The following is a 19532-nucleotide window of genomic DNA, read 5'->3' as shown; positions in this document are numbered from 1 at the left end:
GAGTAAGCTGTCCTGCCGAGCTTAGCTAAGTCCACTTCCCCTCATCTTGGGAGGAACTAGGTAATAAAGTATTTGTTCCCTCCCTCAGTCCACCTGAGAAGTTTAGCATGCAAAGAGGTTTGAGCTGGTTGCTCCAGCTCAGACCACATGGCTCTTACAACCCTCTATTGAGTTCCTATGCTTTCAACCACTTTGGAACTTTCATCATTTTGGAACTAAACTAAGTTTTACTGCATGTGCAACAGTTCTGACTGTATAGAAACACACATGAATCTGACCTTTGGAGAGTTTGCAAGTAAACCATTTTTAACTTGCTAAATGTGTGGTCTTTTCCTTTGGAAAAGGGGACTATTTTGGAGAAATGAGGGTTTGCTAACAACTCTCAGCACTTTTAACAAGCTACAGCTCCCAGGATTCTTTGGGGGAAGACATGACTGTTTAAAGTGGCATCATAGGCCTTTAAACATATAGTGTGACTGAGCCCTTGTTTACAAAGGGACATCAGTGAGTTATGTAGGCAGTTTCTTTTAATCCTCCTTGCTGCATTTGTTTTAGCTCTGACCCTAGCAAGATAGGGCAGAAATTGTCAATATGGTGCCCTCGAGATGATATTAAATTACAACTTCCAGTGGCCAGGGATGATGGCAGCAGTAATCCATCAATATCTGGTGGGCAGCACGTTGGCTATCTCTAGAGCATGTTGATGGTCCAGGTCCTCAGAATATCAGTTGGCCATCACGACTCACTAACTCAAGTATTTAAACCTATGCAAAAGCTTAGGGAGCTGGTTGTTCTTCACTTTGCCTGGCAGCTGAGCGCTGCTTTAACAACAGGTATGTGTTATATGCTAAATGAGGCATGGAACAATTGCCTTAGGTTCGTGTTAATATCCACAAGCACAGATGTGGAGCTCAATAAACATGACAAGCTATACAAAGGTGGGGGGAGATTTCATAAGCAGGCAAGATTGAAATACAGTAACTGTATTTCTCCTCCTCCCCTCTGCTCTGCTCCCCACTTATAAGTAGCAAAATAAACTGACTGCAAAAGTGGGGCAAGCAAATCTAGAGCAAAGCAAGTGTTTCTTCAAAGGAAGGTTCTGAAGACATTCAAAGAGTGCACAGCCTGAATTGTGAGTGAAACAAATCTCCTGCTAAAACCTTAGTGGGGTTGCCCTGTGACCTTGCTTGATTCTCTTTCCCTGTCCCTCTTCCATGGCTGCTAGCCATGATGGCTATGCTCTGCCTCCACGGTTGAAGGCAGCAACCCTTCTGAACACCAGTTGCTGGAAGCCACAGGAGGGGAGAATGCTAGGGTCCTATCTGTGGGTTTCCACAGGCACCTGGTTGGCCACTGTGAGAGCAGGATGTCGGACTAGATGGGCCACTGGCCTGATTCAGCAGGGTTCCTCTTGTGTTCCAAAGGATTTATTTGTGGGGTGGGTGTGACATGACATGGGATAGGTCTGGTCTGCATTGGGCTTGCTATGTAGGCAGGGTTGTCTGGAAGCCCTGACTCCATCAATCTGCATTATCCCCACTCTGTGTTGTTGCTCCTGCATATGCCCTTGACACCCCCAAGTGCTAGGATCATGCCTTATCAATCAATACTTGGAATCAAGTCAAGTGGGGGCAGGAAGGCAGGCAGGTCTGGGGCTGGTATGGGTGGGCAAATGTGTTCTCTCCATTTCTTCTCTTTCCACTCTTTACATTTCACCAGTTCTTCATATTTCCACATCAGTTTTTTTTTTTTAAGTCTTCATGAAAATTCATCAACATTTTAATGCAGATCTCTCCCAACAAACACTTTTTTAAATGCAATGCTGTCCAATATGCTTGTATTTTGCAAAACCTGTTTCCCTAATATTTTGCATATTTTATACTGTTTTCACTAAGACAGGCATTTTCATGCCACTTCTCCCTAGTTTCTGCACTTTTGTGCACATTATTTGTCCAGAGAACTACATTGCAGAATTCAGAGAACTGTGAATTTCGAATGACAGCTGTGTTTCAGTTTGTGCATTGTTTCTGTACGGGTGTGATATAATTTGTCAAATACCTACCTTAGGGGTAGCTAACATGGTGCACTCCAGATGTCATTGGACTCCAACTTCCATCAGCCACAACCATCATGAACAATGATCAGGTATGATAGGATTTGTGGTCCAACAACATCTGGAGGGCATAACGTCGCCTGTCCCTGAGTCGCCTGTAGCCTTTTTGGGGTGGGGGATTACATCTCCCAACAGCTTCTTTGACTGGAGAGAAGAGGAGGGAGGGAACAGTTCTCTGTGCCTTGCACATGCCATTGGTAGGTAGGGTTGAATGGGAAAGGGCTCAGTGGATGAGTTGGAAGGGAGCAGAGTGAAGCAAAAGATCAGTGGAGGGGCATTTCCCCACAGCTTTGATGAAAATCTGAGCCAGGGAAGAAATGGGTGAAGAGGGGAGCATTAATACCTGCTTAATACTGTAGTTAGGGCAAGTATTACAAGCTCTACAAAACTCAGTGTTTCTGAGCCCAGAAGTATAACTGTGGAGACATCACTACATAGTTTCAGATGAGGCTTTCCTGTTTCTTCCCAGAAGTCATTGCAGCTGCATAAACCAAGCCAGTGAATGTTGTGTCTAGGGGGGATCTGAAACTATGTTTACCAGCAGGCCAACAATCAGCCATGACTCTCAGGAACAAGGGTTAAGGGTTGGCATGGTTAGGAATGGGCCAAGGCCCATGGTCAGCAAGAGGCCCACTGCCAGGGCCACCTAGACCTACTGCAATGAGGAGGTAGGCTCACTGAGGTGGGGGACGACGACCATGGAAGGTGCTTTGCTAAGGGGCCTTCCAAGCTCTGGAGGAAAGTTCCAAGTGCCAGATGGAGAGGCCTTTGGCTTTGAGCCCTAATATTCCCTTCCTCTGGGCTCCATGGGCTTCTGCTTGAGGTTTTCTTTCTGCACGTTCTGTCCATCAGCTTCACATGGTGACATACTTTGTGCTTTTACAGCTCAGGCTACAACTCAGGGCCAGTTTAACCAGGGCTACTGCAATGACAGGAAGAGCAAGCATGAAAATAAACCATCTTTAACGGCAAGGATTGATACAAAACCATAAAACTTCCCCATTCCCAACCACTGGGCCTAAAAGCTTCCAAGAGAAAGTAAATGAAAATTCATGATACTGTATTGTGCCCAAGAGCCAGCTTAACTACCGGCGCTACACAATTATTTATAGCTGGAAACTATCAAAGGGAATTGCTCGCCAGCCTCCTTGCTCCACGCGGTAATTGATGTGAAGTGAGGCATCGCATCCCCCGCTGACCCTGGTGTAGTGAAAGTCAGATGGATTACATCAAACCCAATTATGATTGATATGATCAAAATCCATGATGCACGACATGCCATAACAGGTTTCCTAAGTGTACCTATTGATTGATTCGGCAAAGACAGGAAGAGAGGGCTGGGAGGAGCATGCGGATGCTCTCCAGCGTATCACAGTGGAGTGGCCTATGGAAAAGGGAGGAAGAACAACCCTCTGACAGCTTCTCAGAGTAAATATTATATATGCACATATATTTTGATGTGTGTTCCTTTCTCAAAGAGTTGCCTCCCCGATGCCTCTAGTTCAGAGGATGCTCACAAAAGGTCTCAGTAAAGAACCTGTCAAAAGTTTGTTAAAATCAGCCACATCCACCTATGTACCTACCAGCACTCTGACCTATGACACATGCGAACGGTCTCAGGAAATACCCCCTGAAAAAATAAACAATGTGCAAGAGGCTGCTTGCCCTTCCTGCTCAGTTCCAGTTTGCACTGGTTCCACCTCTCCTACATAAACATGCCCCCTTAAACACACCCATGTGCCACAGGATGCCGTGATTAGACAGCCACCCTCACATCCCATACTGAGCAGTGGAGAGGTACAAACATCTCCATGAGTGTGGCAGTGGCTGATGTACATAGGTGCCTTCCCCACCCCCACCCCACTGATGGGACTGCTGATGGCAGGCATGCCTGTACCATGTTGTGCTCCTGTCTGCTTTTCTGCTCCAGACAGCAACAGATGATGGGAGTTGCAATCCAGGAGTATATGGCATTCCAACGGGGAAGGTAGCAGTTGATATTCTTTTTGTGACAAGGCAAGAACAGGAAGTCTGTGTACTAACTCCATTCCCAGGAGGTTGCTGTAGAAAGCCAGAGGTTTTATGGACACTAGTCATGGAACCACCAGAACATCAACATTATAAGAGCTGAATAAGTTTAAAAGTTACTGGATCACATTACTGCTTACCGAGCAGTTGGGTAGAATACTGCCTGCACACTTTTCTTCCTTTCAACCCAAGTAAAAAGGCTAGATTAGTGTTTGCCAACCTGGTGCCCTCCAGTCTTGGACTACAACTCCCATCAGCCTCAGCCAGCGGCTGGAGTTATCCTGGCAAGTTCACAGATGTGGAAAAGTCATCCCAGGTTCTCTGGCCTCAGGATTCCCCAGTGCTGGATTTCAGTAAGTCGAGCTTCCCTGTGGCAAAGATGCACTCGACAAGCACAAGGGCCAGTGACCGACCCAAGTGTCGTAACACTGATGGAAAACGGTCTTTGAAATTCATAAATTCAAGGCAAACCTGTTTTACCGGGGCTGATAGTGCTGTATTAGTTGTGGGAAGTTAATGAGGTCCTGTGTTTGAGTACAACCAGATTAAAATGAAAAACGAACCACATTACATTCTGTTTCAACAATTATTATCAGTTGGCTGTAATATAAATATGCAAATTTACCCAGCTTGAACTTTCACATTCTCTGTAGAGACCATTCATCTCTTTAAAGTATTAATTTAAGTTGTAAAAGGATCCATACATCACCGCCGTGTCATTTTGAAAACAAATATTAATCAATTTTGGGAGGCTCGGGGTTGCCGCGGCGCAAGCGTGGCGTCCACTTACGTCGGAAGCAAGGCAGTGGCAAGGGGAAGGGAATTTACATATTCATCCTTGACTTAAGGAAATCGTATGATAAATACAAGCACGAACACAAGAAACTCAGCAGACTTAAGACCTTATCGTCATCTAGGCTACGACGAAAAGGACTGTGTTTGCATCCTCAATGCAACAGTATGCAGATTAGGAGTAAACGCCTTATTCCTATCTGTATAACCTTGAAAACCAGGGACAGCTGATGTGCAGGTATAGGTTCCTCTTACTCACTCAAAAAAGGAAAAATGGAAAACATTGCAGGGGGGGAAATGTAGAGAAGGGTGGTTTTTAAATAAGTTCCCTGAAAACACTAAAAGGATATAATCATAATTCCAGTGTATAAGAGTTAGCTTTTTCATTATGAGGTTGCTTGGGGAGATGTTTCTGACTAGGTAACCAACAATATAGTGCCCCTTCTCTTCCCCCAAAAGTTATTTCCAAATGATAAGTGTTCTATCCAGCTGAGTGGCTCTCCAAAATTTAGGCCAGAACAGGGGAACCTGCAGCTCTCTAGAGATACTGTTGGCTGTTGGGCCATGCCAGCTGAGGCTGATGGGAGTTGGAGTCCAACAACACCAGGAGGGACACAGGTTCTTCCCCCCTGCTTTGGACCTTTTCTTCCTCTTCCCCTTCTTACCTAAAGGACTGTTTTCTCTGCATGAACTTGCTGGCGTGTTGATCTCATCTGCAGGCATCTGTCTGCAAGCCTGGCATTGGCACTCAATATCTTGGGGCAGCTGCCAGGGCACTTGTGTTCTGGAAGGGTCCATCACCACTGACCTCAGGCTATTTTCTCTGGGACGGTTGCATCTCAGAGCAGAGGTGGAGCTAGCTGCTCCAGCACCTGGAATGGCACACATGCTGTGCACCTGGGGGTGGGGCAAGCATGGGGGCGCCGCCTCCCGCAGCGAGCGTCCCAGGATGGCAGCGTGGCAATGTCACCCCCTTCAGGGATGACACCCAGGGCAACCCCCTTTCTCTGCCACTGTCTCAGAGCTGCCATTCTAATTTCGCACAAAAATTCCTTCAGAGTATGGAGAACTCTGTGCATTTTAGATACGGATCATGAAAACACCAGCTGTATGTTATGAAACGTATTCTCTGAAGTTTAGGGCATGAAACAGGAGCACAGGAAGCCGACTTAGGCTGAGTCACTTACCTCAGAAACTGTCTACACTGACTAGTAGTGTCACGTTTTGGTCTGATTGTGGAAAGAGGCAGGGCTGGAGACCCTGCTGATGAACCATGGACAGCTCCAAGTGACCAACTTGCTACAACCAGGTTGGAATCAGATTGAGGCCTTTTCTCCTGTAGGCTCCACCACTTGAGAGAACCTCTGGCCTGAAGAAGATCACTTCTCCTTCATTTCATCGCCTCCCTTGCTGGTGTACTCCCGCTGCTGCCAGACTGGTGATGTGCAGTGGGAGGCAGCTGGTTCTTTCAGCTCAGGGAGAGGTTCCTGTGAGGCTCCATGCTCTGGCCCTGTAGGCCCTGGTGGTCTGGGATGTTCCTCTTGGAGTTCTTAGCCAACCACCTCAGGAACAAGGGTCTCCCTATCTTCTGCAGTCAGCTCTGTGTCCTCATCCAAATCTGGTGCCCATGTGGCATCTGGCTTTATGTCCGGATCACAAGAAGCACTGGTCCATCTAGCTCAGTATTGACTGGGAGCAGCTCTCTGGGGTTTCAAATGGGGCACATCCCCAGCCCTACCTGGAAACTGGCTGTGATTGGAGAGGGGAGATGGGCACGGAAAGTGCTTTGCCAGCATGCATGGACACTCTTTGCATCTCTTCTTCCCAGAAGCAGAGTTTCTTTCATTTTGTACCACAACTGAACCCGAAGTATGAAACTGCCCCCCTCTTTCCACCACCCTCCCCTCTCATCAATTTTAAATTGTTTGCACGTAAAGCCAGGATAAGGCCCTAAATCTGCTTCAGTATCGGCACTAAAAAGTGAATGCAAAGCCAACTAACTAGACGTGGAAAATGAAAGTTTGACTGGTGATTATGTTCCTCGTAAGGTGAACTCTCTTCTTGTCTCTTCTTTGATTAGCACACAGCCATGCCAAGCATCGCCACCAAGTTTTTATTGCACTTTAAATCTTCATTTGGAGATGCAAAGGGGTTCTGAATGAAGATTTAGGACTCCATAAAACTGCCTGGCAGTCTCTGGCTATCTTTGCTGCAAAAAAGGGGGGTGCTGAAAAAAGCATATTATTCTATGCCGCTTGAAAGCATCTATCAGCCTCAGTGTTAAATTTTGGATACAATATCTACTGGTTCTAGCCATGTATGCAAGTGTGCTTGGTGTAACACAATGGTAGAGGTTCAATCCCGAATGGTATCTCCAGATAGGCTTTGGAGAGACCCTTGCCTTAAGCCCTAGAGAGCTCTTGCCTGTCAGGGCAGACAATACAAATCTAGATGAACCAATGATCTGACTCAGTATAAAGCAGGTACCAGCATTCCGAATGAAAACCTCAAACACACCACATACACTGTAGTTGCTACACTTTCATCGATGCTATTGGGGCAAGCAAGTTTGGGCAATGTGGTCGCATTTACCTGGGGAAACCCAGCCAGATGGGTGGGGTAGTAGTAGTAGTAGTAGTAGTAATAGTAATAGTAATTAGTCTACACATATACTACTGAAAGGAGTCTGATTGTAACCATAAGGTAAAGGTAAAGGAACCCCTGACCATTAGGTCCAGTCGTGACCGACTCTGGGGTTGTGTGCTCATCTCGCTCTATAGGCCGAACCAGAGCAGCTGTTTACCTTCCCGCCAAAGCGATACCTATTTATCTACTTGCACTTTGACGTGCTTTGAACTGCTAGGTTGGCAGGAGCAGGGACCGAACAACGGGAGCTCACCCCGTCGGAGGGATTTGAACTGCCGACCTTCTGATCGGCAAGTCCCAGGCCCTGTGGTTTAACCCACAGTGCCACCCGCGTCCCGATTGTAACCATACTGAGCATTTATTTCTCAGGGTGTTTGCTGTTGCTTCTTTCAAGGCTTTGGGGTAAAGCAGTGTGTCCATACCCCCCCCCCCAAAAAAATGTTATCAGAATCAGTGTCCTCCATACTGGGGAGAATGTCAGGGCCAAAAAGATAGGGTCTTTGGCCTCTGAGTCTGAGGTCCCCCACCATGGTGGAGGGGGAAAGTTGCATGTACCCATTCCTTCAGTGACGCTCAGACCAGGCAAGCTCAGGAAGCTGCCCCCAAGACCCATGTTCAATGAACTTCAGTCCCCCAAGCCACCTCTACTCCAAAGCTCCTCACTTCCCACCTCTAGACACCCAATCCCTGCTGGCAATCTCCTTCCATGAATATGGGGATCCAGTCACAAAGTATGTCTTTATTGTGGGTTTCCCTTCAGACCGTAACCTTAATTTAATAGGGGTGTTTTTTTAATGCATCATCTGTCTGCAAAAGTTCCCCCACCCCCTTCAAACAGTTCCCTGAAAAGAGGATTCTGTGCAGACCAATATAATTTTTATATATTTTTAAAGCTCTCTCCATTCAGGGCTGTCTCCTGATATACTCCTTTTGGCTACAGTGGCACATTATACAGCATCTTTTAAAAAATAAAGATTATAAATGGCAAAGGTGTCTCAGGGTAAAGCTGCTAACAACATGGCATGTGGACTCCATTGTATGCAGTCTCCAGCTGTTTTCACATGGGATGAATTGTGACTGGGGAGGAATGTCATAATCTGGTTTTTACGGTAAGTGATGCTGCAGTAGGCCTGGGGATGGTTTGTGTGAGCGGGAAATCACAGTGTTCCTTTGACACTGAGAAACCTGGGCTTGGCTGGGCCATGGGAAGCAGACTGAAGCATGGCAGGAACTAAGTAAAGAAGGGCCCTGGTGGATCAGGAGAAGACCCCATCTAGTTCAGTACTTTGTTCTCACTGTAGTCAAACAAATGCCCAATGGAAGCCCACAAGCAGGACCCAAGTACAACAGCACTCTCCCCACTTGTGATCCCTAGCAAGTGGCTTTCAAATGCCTCTTACAACATAGGCAGTATGCTGCCACCATGGCTGGTAGCTATTGATAGCCTTCTCCTCCATGGGTTTGCCCAATCAAAGCCATCAAAACTGACAGCTATCACTACCTCCTGCAGAAAGAGGCTCCATAGTTTAAGCTATGTGTTGTGGAACAATCCAGAAATGTAGGTGTCACTCCCAGCTTTTCTCTATTTCTTTCTTCAATTTCTTTTAAATGCAGATTCAACAGAAAGAAAGAACAGCAGCTGGCATGAAGAATAAGAGTAACCCATCAACCCTAATGTTAAACATCTTTATTGATATATAAGCAGTCCATACATCCAAATGGACATCCAAACAAGACTGGCAATTGCAAGACACAGGTTCATACATAGACAGCGCAGTGCTCAGAGACAACGTTGTTGACCCTAACTGGCCACGGTTCTCCTGGATCCAGCCTTGACCTTTGGCTCCTGCATTAACAAGGAACAAGCAGATGGGCAACAGGAATGAGGCTTAACTTCCCAGCTTCCAAGTGCTTCTATTTGGCCACTTCCCCACCCCACAAACCCCAGCCAGGATCTGAGATTCTGGGAAGCCCAACAGGTGGAAAACAGCTAGGGATGAGCAAATCTGTCCCGTTTGGTTTCCCCCCATTTCCATTCTTTCAAATTTGAGTTCAGTTCTCCACATTTCCACATCGTGCGAATTTCTTCCAAGACACTTATTTTTGTACGCAATTTTGCTAACACGTATATTTTTTTGCAACGCAATCCCTCCTAACAGAATGCAATTTTTTTGCATGTTGTTTTCACACATAGGTGCATTTCTGTGCACACTTCACCATAGGATACACATATTTGTCCACGTTATCTGTCTGGAGAACAGCATTACAAATTTCAGAAGTGTGTGAATTTCAAGGGATGCCTGCGTTTCAGTTTACCTAATTCACATTTTCTGAAACAATAAGCAATTTTACCTTTAAGTGAGGACAGAATCGATTTTCTCTCCCACCCCTAACTGAGCAACCCAGGAAGAGATATTGCAGGTAATGAAGCAACAGGTGGGGAAGGTGTTAAGCTGTGGTGACTGATCCATCCACTTGGCCCCAGCCACCATGGGCATTAAGCAACCCTCTGCTGCCCACAGATTCTCCCTTGCAAAAGCGCTGCCCCCTTGCCTCTGCCTTCGTGTTAGGCAGGAAAGCTTGAGATGCACGAAGCGAAGAGGTCTGCATACCCCTCCCCTCCGTGCACTTCCATGTCAGCAGCTTTCCGCATAGCATAACAAATATTAAAAGGAGAACGAAGTCTATTAGGCAATTACCGAGGGGGCTCGTGAAACAGGACTCGCCCCTATAAAGCCAATGAAGTTATGACAGCTGCGGCCCGAGAGGAATCAAGGCAGAATAAAAGAGCGTCTCTGTGGCAGACAAATGATGATAAAGTGAGCCTTTTAGTCAACAGTCAATGGAAATTGACAAGGCCAAACCCCACAACTAATGAACAGCCAAACCTTTGCTACTACCGGCAAAGCGCTGCTGAAAGTTTCATCTGAATAAAAGGGACGGAGATTGAATTTAACTGATATTTGTCATTTTGCTTTGCTTAATATACACACACATTTTTTCCAAGAACTGCATGCATTTTTTCCGTGCCCGTCTGGATTGCAAAATTGGGGTGTAGAGAGGATGCAGTTTTGTCTGCCACATCACAGGTGCACCAAAATGGGCTTGAAAATAGCATGGACTTCAGATGGCTCCCACGTCACGTGTCTCAAATAATACCAAAAGAGCCATTTTGCTGTCGGATGCTCTAGTCGGACCACCTCTCTGTTTCTTAGAGACGAATCTCAGCTATAGAGCTGTGTTTGCCTGATGGACACAACGCACCACATCCGATGGGTGTGGAGGGTGTAACAATCGCGCACAACAATGGGACAGCTGCACATTAATAAATATGTAATGTTCGATTAAAAAATATGGATAGTATTTCTTCCTCCTCCCCCACTTCAATCCCCCCCCAAAAAAACAGCAACCCAATTGTAGACTACCCCCAAGGCAGAAGATGCGATCTGGCACGCATATTTCTTGCTGGCTTTGGAAATCTAAAACTCAAACGCTTCCCTGTCCCAGCTGTTTCCCATTGTTCCTGTTTATCAGCTCAAAGGGCGAAGAGAGGAACAAAGAGGGGAAAAAATTTCGCTTGCATTTCAAATGTGCCAGTCAGTCACTGCATTGTTAAAAGAAGAAAGCTTAATTGTCTCTGCTGCCAAACTTTCTGGTGAATGTCCAGTTTTTAAGAAAAGCTATTCAGCTGTGCAATTTGTTTAATACATGCAGGGAGGAGGGAAACTGCACATAAAAATCACATGCTTTCCAGAAGGGAGGGGAGAGGAGAGGAGAAAAAAACCCATATCCATACATTGCAGATCTGCGATAGCTCCATCGTGGCATTTGAATTCATAAACGGACCTGCTAAAATGATGGTGTTTGATGCAGCACTGTCCATGTGCGCGGTGCTTTTAGAGCAACAACCAAAAATGTACACATCCCTGCCCCAAGGAGTCTGCAATTTGCAGTTGTAGAGAGCTGCTGGGGGCACATTCCTGCACAGCCAATAAGAATATGAGAAGAGCCTGCCAGATCAAGCCAATGGCCCCTCTAGTCCAGCATCCTCTTCTCATAGTGGCCAACCAGATGCCTGTGGGAAACCCACAAGCAGGACATGAATGCAAGAGCACTCCCTCTTCCTGGATGGCTTCCAGCCAGTGGTATTCAGAAGCATTACTGCCTTGGGCTATGGAGGCAGAGCATAGCCATCATGGCTAATAGCCAATGATAGCATTATTCTCCCTGAATGTCCAGTTCCCTTTTAAAACTATCCATGTTAGCAGTCATCCCTGGCTCCTGTGGGAGTGAGCTCTGGTGGTTAGATGTCAGTCCTACTTCACCCACCATTCTTTCTCTTTCCAAAAGTGTCTTTTGGAACACTAAAAATTATCAACTGATTTTATCTTCACAATGGCCTTGTGAGGCAGCGCTAGGCCAAAGGACAGCATCTTACACAGAAACACCCAGTAAGCAACATAGAGGAAGGGAGTTTTGCTTTCTTTTAAAACAGAACAACACATGTTTATTCTGATCTTAAAGCTGCCTTTCCCTTTGCCTTAGTTTCTCTCCCCTTATTGTTGTCTTCGACTCTAAATGGATTCATTTACTTAGCACAGCCCCTTTTTATCGCGGGGCAAGTCTTTGTCTCTTGAGCCATAAAGAATAATTGGCAGGCCTTGGCAGAGCCAATGGTATTATTGAACCTGTAATTGTATTGTGTCTTTGTTTACAAGTTGGAGAGTCAATACCATATGATTGACACAAGGCCCAGCAGCATTAATGTCACATGCAGAAGAAAAGAAAAAAAGGGGGCTGAGAGTGCACCTCTTTTAAAAGATTTGGAATCTTTGACTTTGGATTGGCTAAGGAAGCCAGCGAGGAACACCGGTCATTATCCCTAATGGTGAGAAGAAGAAATGTCCTCTCTGCTGCAGAGAGGTACATACATACGAACTCTCCCTCTCGCCATCTTTCAGGATTAGTCTGAATCTTAAAGAGGACAGGCCAAATTCATGGAACATAAGGCTATGATGAAAGCTATCCTATGCCTCTGAATACCACTTGCTGGAAAGCTCAGGAAGGGAGAGGGCTCTTGTGCCTGGGTCCTGCTTATGTGTTTCCTACAGGCATCTGATCAGCCATTGTGAGAACAGGATGCTGGACTAGATGGGCAATTGGCCTGATTTAGTAGAATCTTCTTATGTTCTTTTAGACTCGCTGATGTTTTGCTGCATTAATTCACAGCACCTTCCTGCCATCAGGAAGTCTGTAATCTAAAAGTCTAAAACAAGCTTTTTTTTTAGGTGCATAAGAGAAAATGGCAAAACAGCGGCATTTATGATCAGTAATCCCAATTAAAACAAGCCTTTTCTTCTTCTTTTTTAAAGTCACAATCCATCATCCCAGCATGGAGAAATGAAACCCACCCTCCGGACATGAGAGTGTCATAAACAATTGATTTGACATCAGGATAATTGATATCAAGCAAGCTGTTTTTAAAGACAATCAGATGCACAAAGATGCGGGAGGCATCAAAATAGAGGCAAATCTCAGTGACGTTACTAATGCACCAGCTCAGTAATTCAAATCCTCTTGCCCCCCCCCCCGCCCTATTTTTATTACTCTTATTATTTTTATTCTTTCCATCTTGGCTTCCAAAATTAATTCTCTCCATAATTTCTAACAGAATGGCTCTGATATTTCCAAAGACAATATTACCTCTAATGAAATAAAGCAAAACACCTGTGCAAAGACAGAATGAGTTCCATCCTCAGCCATGGAGTCATTTTACCTCTAGTTCCTTGGTCAATGAAGGCTCTGAGAAAGAGCACCTTCTCTGCCTCTTCCTGCAGCCCACCTGTTCTTTTCATGTTTTCCTGATGACACATCTCCAGCCCCAGCGACATTTTCTTTTTAAGTCTAACCACCTTCGTCAGAAAGAATAGATCAGGATCCCAGGAAACAAATTCACTTGAAAACAGCCTTTGAAGTTCTTTCAAGCACATAAATGGAATAGAGAGCCTGCTTTAGACCAGGAGCAGCAAAGCAGAAGTTGCTGGACTACAACTCCTATCATCCCTGGCCATTGGGCATTGGGCATGCTGGCAGGGGATGAGGGGGGGGTGGATCCCAACATCTGAAAGGCCACAGGCTTCCCCACCCTGGCTTTAGATAAGGAGAGGGAAACTGGAATGTAAAACCCATGCAGAGAAAAGCTGTAGTGGCATTAGCTGCAGAATTATCTAAAAATGTCAGCTCTCTTTTCTTTTATAATGGTAGGCTCCTAGTCCTTATGATTGCAGAGATGTACTTGGAAGTATGTGGTTAACGCCTGCTAATGGCAATATGTGGGATTCAGTGATGGATATAGCTTCTTACCAATATTCTTGACTAGCACAGTCAAAAATCGTGCAGCTTAATCAAAACTGGAGTATAAGTTGTGCAAAATGAGAGAGAGAGAAAAGTTAGAGGCAGATATCCTTCGTTTACATCATGTATACAAGGTAGAAGAATGTGGGCTACCCAGACACAACTTTGTGGTTTTGCAGCACAGGGCAGCCTAAAGAAATGTGCATTGTTTTTGAACCATGTGGCTCTTTAGATTTACAGAGATGGGGAAAATTTTAAAAAACAACAACAGGAAGTTGTCATCTCTTGTGAAAAAGGCCCTTAATTGCTAGCAATCTGGTATCTCTTGGCAAAGCCCACTGGCTAATTCAATCATGCTGTCAATATAATTAATAAGGGCGGGGGGAGGGAGGGGCGGGATCTACAGGAGGCCGAGAGAAACAAAGAGAGCTAGACGGACCTATGATAGTAATAAAAGATGACTGCGGAAAAGAATTGCATTATTCAGTCTCTGCTATTGATGTCATAAGCACAGCCATATGCTGTGCAAGCTGCGGTGCACACCCCAGGTGATCTCAGGTAGAACAAGATGCACTCTGCACTGTCTATCAGTCGAGCAGATGTTTGGGAGAAGGAGACAGGGCTGCATGTTGCTTTGGTTTTTAAAACCGCCCTAGATCAAGGTGGCCCTAATGGGCTTTACATAAACTAACCTACGTGGTCAGAGTAGAGCGGCTATAGATTCTGGACACCCATAAATCATGTGAATAAGTTGCCAGTTGTGCATAAATGACACATCTCAAGTTGACAAGCACTACCAGAGTATTTACTGCGGGTGACAAGAGCATCCTAAAGCAGACCTGGTCCCTTACTCTACTCAACCACTTTAATCTGTGAAACAGGCATGGGCGCCACGTATAATATCCATCCCACATTCATAAGACATCAGTCTTTTAGTATGGCAGCATCTACACTTTGGAACTCCCTGCCTATTGAAATCAGACAGGTGCAGCCTACCCAGACATATAGAAGGTTGGTGTGTATTTCATGTTTTTAGTTTATTGCTGGGTTACCCCCCCCCCATTTTTTTAAAAAAATGGTTTTTTTCCAATGCTTTATTGAACCTATAAAGACAAACACAAATCAAATAACATAAATAATGTAAAAGTTTGTCAGTTCTAATACATTTTAAGCTAGGTCTTCTAAGCATCAAATCAATTTCCCGTCTTCTCCATACATGGTTTAAACAAGTATTTACATAGTGCACAATCATATCGGTCATCAGAGTTAAAATATTATTAATAGTTTATCTTCATCACTTAATCCATGTAATGCGGAAGCTATTCAAAAGCTGTCACGGATTTCATACTGTTACTGTATCTCTTAAATACATCCCATTTTGTGGTAAAGGTTTGATTCGACCCGTCCCTCATTCTTTCTGTTAATTTGTCTAATTCTGCATATTCCATTAGTTTTTGCACCCACTTCGACCAGTGGCACAAAAAATGTTTTAAATAGTTGTTTTAAACTGGGTTTTTTGTTTGTTTGTTTTACTGATAATTGAATTGATTCATTCTCTTTGCAAGCCATTTCAAGATTTTTTGTTTACAATCAAGCTGTGCGCAACTTTTATGAAATAAATAAACAACTCCACAATATCTAAAAGGGCTGTCGTGTTGAAGACGAAGCAAGCTTCTATTCTCTTGCTATGGAAGGTAGGACCTGAACCAATGGATTCAAGTTACTAGACAAGAAGATTCCTACTAAACATCTGTTCGACCATGAAATGGACTCCCTCAAAAAGTGGTGGATTCTCCTTCACTGGAGGTTTCTAACCAGAGGTTGGATGGCCACCTGTAATGGATGTTTTAGTTGACATTCCTGCATTGCAGGGGGTTGGAATAGATGACCCTCAGAGCCACTTTCAACTCCTCTGTGAGTCTATGATCCATTGCATTGACACTTGTGGCTTCCTGTTTGTGGACAGATCTTCAGGTAAGTTAATGCAACAACCGTTGCAGATCCAACTCTGGCTGGCTCCAACTCTTGGAGTCCAACTTCCATCATCCTTGACTATTGGCCTTGCTGGCTGGGGACTGATGGGAGTTTTGAGTCCAATAACATCTGGAGGGCCACAGGATGCCTCAGCCCTGATCTACAACCTGGTAGATAAATGTTTGCTGCCCCACAGAAAATAATTCCGGTACCTTGGATTTAGCTGTAGCTGATTGGGAAGTAAGGGGGGGGGGGAGGAAGAAAAAAAAAGGAGTAGCACATCGTCCCAAACACAAGAGGGTGGCAGCAGAGGTTCATTACCTTTACAACTCAGTTTCCAATTCCATGCAAAAATAAATAAGTTGTGCCACTTCTATATTGAATTTATAAACATTTTAAAAATTACCCTTACCATCATGAACAGAAATCACCATGAATGCATAATAAAATGGACATCTGGAGGGGGTGGGGCATACACTTAGCCTGCAATTGTAATTCTACCTACCTGGTAATAAACCCAATTTAATTCAATGAGACTTACTTCTGAGTAGACTTTGTTAGGATTGTAATTTTAGGAGGACTTGACTGGCCTGTTTGTGCAGATGGGGGAGCAGGGGCACAAATGGTCTGGGAACTGTCTGTTGAATTTGGTTCTCTGAACAAAAGTTTGCTTTCCCTTTACCCGGAGGAAAATTGCTACTCTCCACTGCTTTTCAAAACGTAATAACTTTACCTGCACGTCAGTGACTCAGACCCTGGCTGGTCCCTGAATTATTACCGTGAGATGAAACATTTCTTTAACAAAACCGAGGCCTTTAATATCTCCCCATCTCTGTTATTAGATGGACAAATGAATTTCGCTTTGAACATAACATGCGGCATTGTCTGAAAATTGCCGGTATGAACTGAAGTTGGCAGGTATTTTCTTGCTCCCCTCGTCAGTGATTGTCATTTATTATATGTTGCACCTTTCTCTGTCAAACGTTGCGGGCGCGTGATATTGATTTGTGTCTGCTTGCCAAGCAAAGGTCACTTTGATCAACATACTACAAAACCAGAAAAAGTAGGGTTCTGACATTTCATTACCTGGGAGAGGGAGAAAAAACAAGAGGCCTAAAATAAATAAGAATATGTTTGAGAATCGAACACTTTAATATCGTGGTGTGGAGTTACTATAATTAACACAAGGACCACTCTAGTAAGGTTAAAGTGGGGGTAGATTGACATGCAAGACTGTTGTGTATGAGACCAGTACTGTAATAACGTATCTGTGATCTTGAAGAGGAGAAGCATTTGTGTGTGTTTTTTAAAAATACATCAGTTTCTGGAACGTGAGGTGTTTGACTTATGATAGATACAACTTGAGCAACACTTTTGATGAGTTTGGTGGATTCTTTGCAGGTTGGGTTGTGGGGATTAAAGGAGCTGTGGGGGTTCAGAAAGACACAGACATTTTAAAGAAGTTGGAGCCATTGCAGGAAGTTTCAATGTAAAAGAGGCTAGCACCAGGGTATTTTCAAGTCGCCTTATACTGGGCTCAGTTCAAGGTTCTGGTATTGGTATACAAAGCTCAACACAGTCTGGGACCAGGATACCTAACAGAGTTCCACATCCCCTAGATAAAGCAACTAATCGCAGGAGAGGGCATCTGGCAATTCCCATATTTTCAGGAGGTCCATTCCACACAATTTGAGAATGGCCACGCGGCCTGCCTTTCACCCCTTAAAGTAGTCTGCTGCCCTCAAATATGGTGGAGGACCTTGGCCCATTAACAGTGTTGATGTTACGTTCAACTGCCCATCTACTCAGCTTCTATGCATGGAAAAAAGGGATATGCACCTTGTCCTTCACCATAGGTGCCAACTCCTAAGGGCTGAGGCACTTTTGTGTCATCGTCCCCCATGCTGGCCCCCTCAATGTTCAGAGGGCATTTGGCTCTGCCCCCTGGTTCCTCATGACATTGCGTGCACAACATCAGGATGCCATGTTGGGCCCCCTCAATCATCCCGAGAAGATGGCACCTCTCTCCTTCACCTCCAGTGGCACAATGTCTTTGGCTGGCCCTTAGAGAAGCTTTGCTGCCTTCACCACTTAAGAAGAGCCATGGCTCAATGGTAGAGCATCTGCTTTGCATGCAGAAGGTCCCAGGTTCAATCCCTGGCATCTCCAGATAGGGCCAGGTATCTGAAATCCTGGAGAGCCACTACCATTCAGCATAGACAATACTGAGCCAGATGGAGCAATGGTCTAGCTCGGCATAAGGCAACTTCCTATGCTCTGATACCTGCTGGGTTCTCAGACCATGGAAGGCCACAGTTGATGATGTGGTACTCAGGCTTGCATTATTCTGCTGCTTACTGGCTTGGGAAATATGTTTCAGGAAAATAGATTGCGAAGTTCGGGACTTTGCTCTATAAAAACAAAACAAAACCCCTGTGTGTTTTAAATTTCTCTTGAGTAAAGTTTGAGCAAGGGGTGGGTCATAACACATCATCCATTTGCTACAAGGACTGTCAACCTTCCCAACTGGCAAATGGTTAACGGTAAGCAACAGATTTATAACCTGACATAATTAATTGCCGAGATAGTGACATTTCCCATATTATAGACAATTGTGAATTATGAGCCCAGCTGTTAGCCTTCTCATTCGCTGAAATCGGTTGATATATATGTTTATTCGAGGTCAGCTCGGCCTCATCCATTAGAAATATTGTTTTTTCTAAACATTACATTGATTTAATTTAACTCTAATCAATTTAAAATGGTTCTGACAATTAACAAAAGCTTCAAATATGACCTTAAAGTAATAGGATTCATTAGCTATGTTTAGGATTAAACTTATCCTAATAGGGCCATTTTTCTTCCAGAGACTGACCGGTGGTCAGTCAAAATGAAATCAATTATTATAAATTATACAGTTTAAGTTGATTATGTAGTGCCTGCTAATTTGTATAAATAAGGACGTCAAACAATAGGAGCCATTTATTAATAACTCTTTCTGTCTGTCCTGGGGGCCCCTATCATACATGCTGGTACAGCTGCAGGGTCATCTGTTAACTATGAAGTGTTATATTCGCTGCTGCCAGACATGCATGCTAATTAAACCCATAATTAATTGTAACAGTTATAGTTAAAGTCAAAATGCTGACAGCATTTCTTGCCCTATTATTAATGGTAATCAACTGAATCAAAGAGAATCTAATCAACAATTCATATGCTAGCCAGGGGATCAGAATACGGGAACAGTCCCAAAGGCAGCTGGTACCCACAGGTCTTGGGACACAATAAGAAACATAAACCTCTCAAATTGCAACACGCCAACATGAACTCGTCTCCATTGTCTTGCAGCGCAAACGCAAGTATAAGTCATATTTAAGGATTCAAAGGCTTGGCCCCCATGCAGCAAGAGCGTCGCATCTTGACATGCCAATAGATGCAGATAAACAAGTAAAGTAACAAATGGCTGGTTGGCTGCAAGGCCTGCAACTGAGAACTCTGGGGCTTAAAGAAGGAGAAGCATGCCGCTAGCAGCAAGCACATCACTAGTAGCGATGTTTAGAAAACTAAGGGCACTTTCAGACTGTTACTTTTTTGCAGGTGGAATCCAATGCCCAGCTGGGAAATT

The 19532-nt window shown here is 44.5% G+C and overlaps 1 non-coding gene across 1 annotated transcript; it reads left to right on the top strand.

The window, feature by feature from the left end:
• The first annotated feature begins 18007 nt into the window (after positions 1-18007).
• Positions 18008-18076, top strand: TRNAA-UGC (transfer RNA alanine (anticodon UGC)). Its single transcript has one exon. It is a non-coding gene; the product is annotated as a tRNA-Ala (tRNA).
• The last annotated feature ends 1456 nt before the right edge of the window (positions 18077-19532 follow it).

Source organism: Podarcis raffonei, chromosome 8, assembly GCF_027172205.1.
Source record: "Podarcis raffonei isolate rPodRaf1 chromosome 8, rPodRaf1.pri, whole genome shotgun sequence".
Lineage (NCBI taxonomy): Eukaryota > Metazoa > Chordata > Lepidosauria > Squamata > Lacertidae > Podarcis > Podarcis raffonei.
Note: the sequence above shows the minus strand (reverse complement) of the source record. Positions and strands in the feature narration are given on the sequence as shown.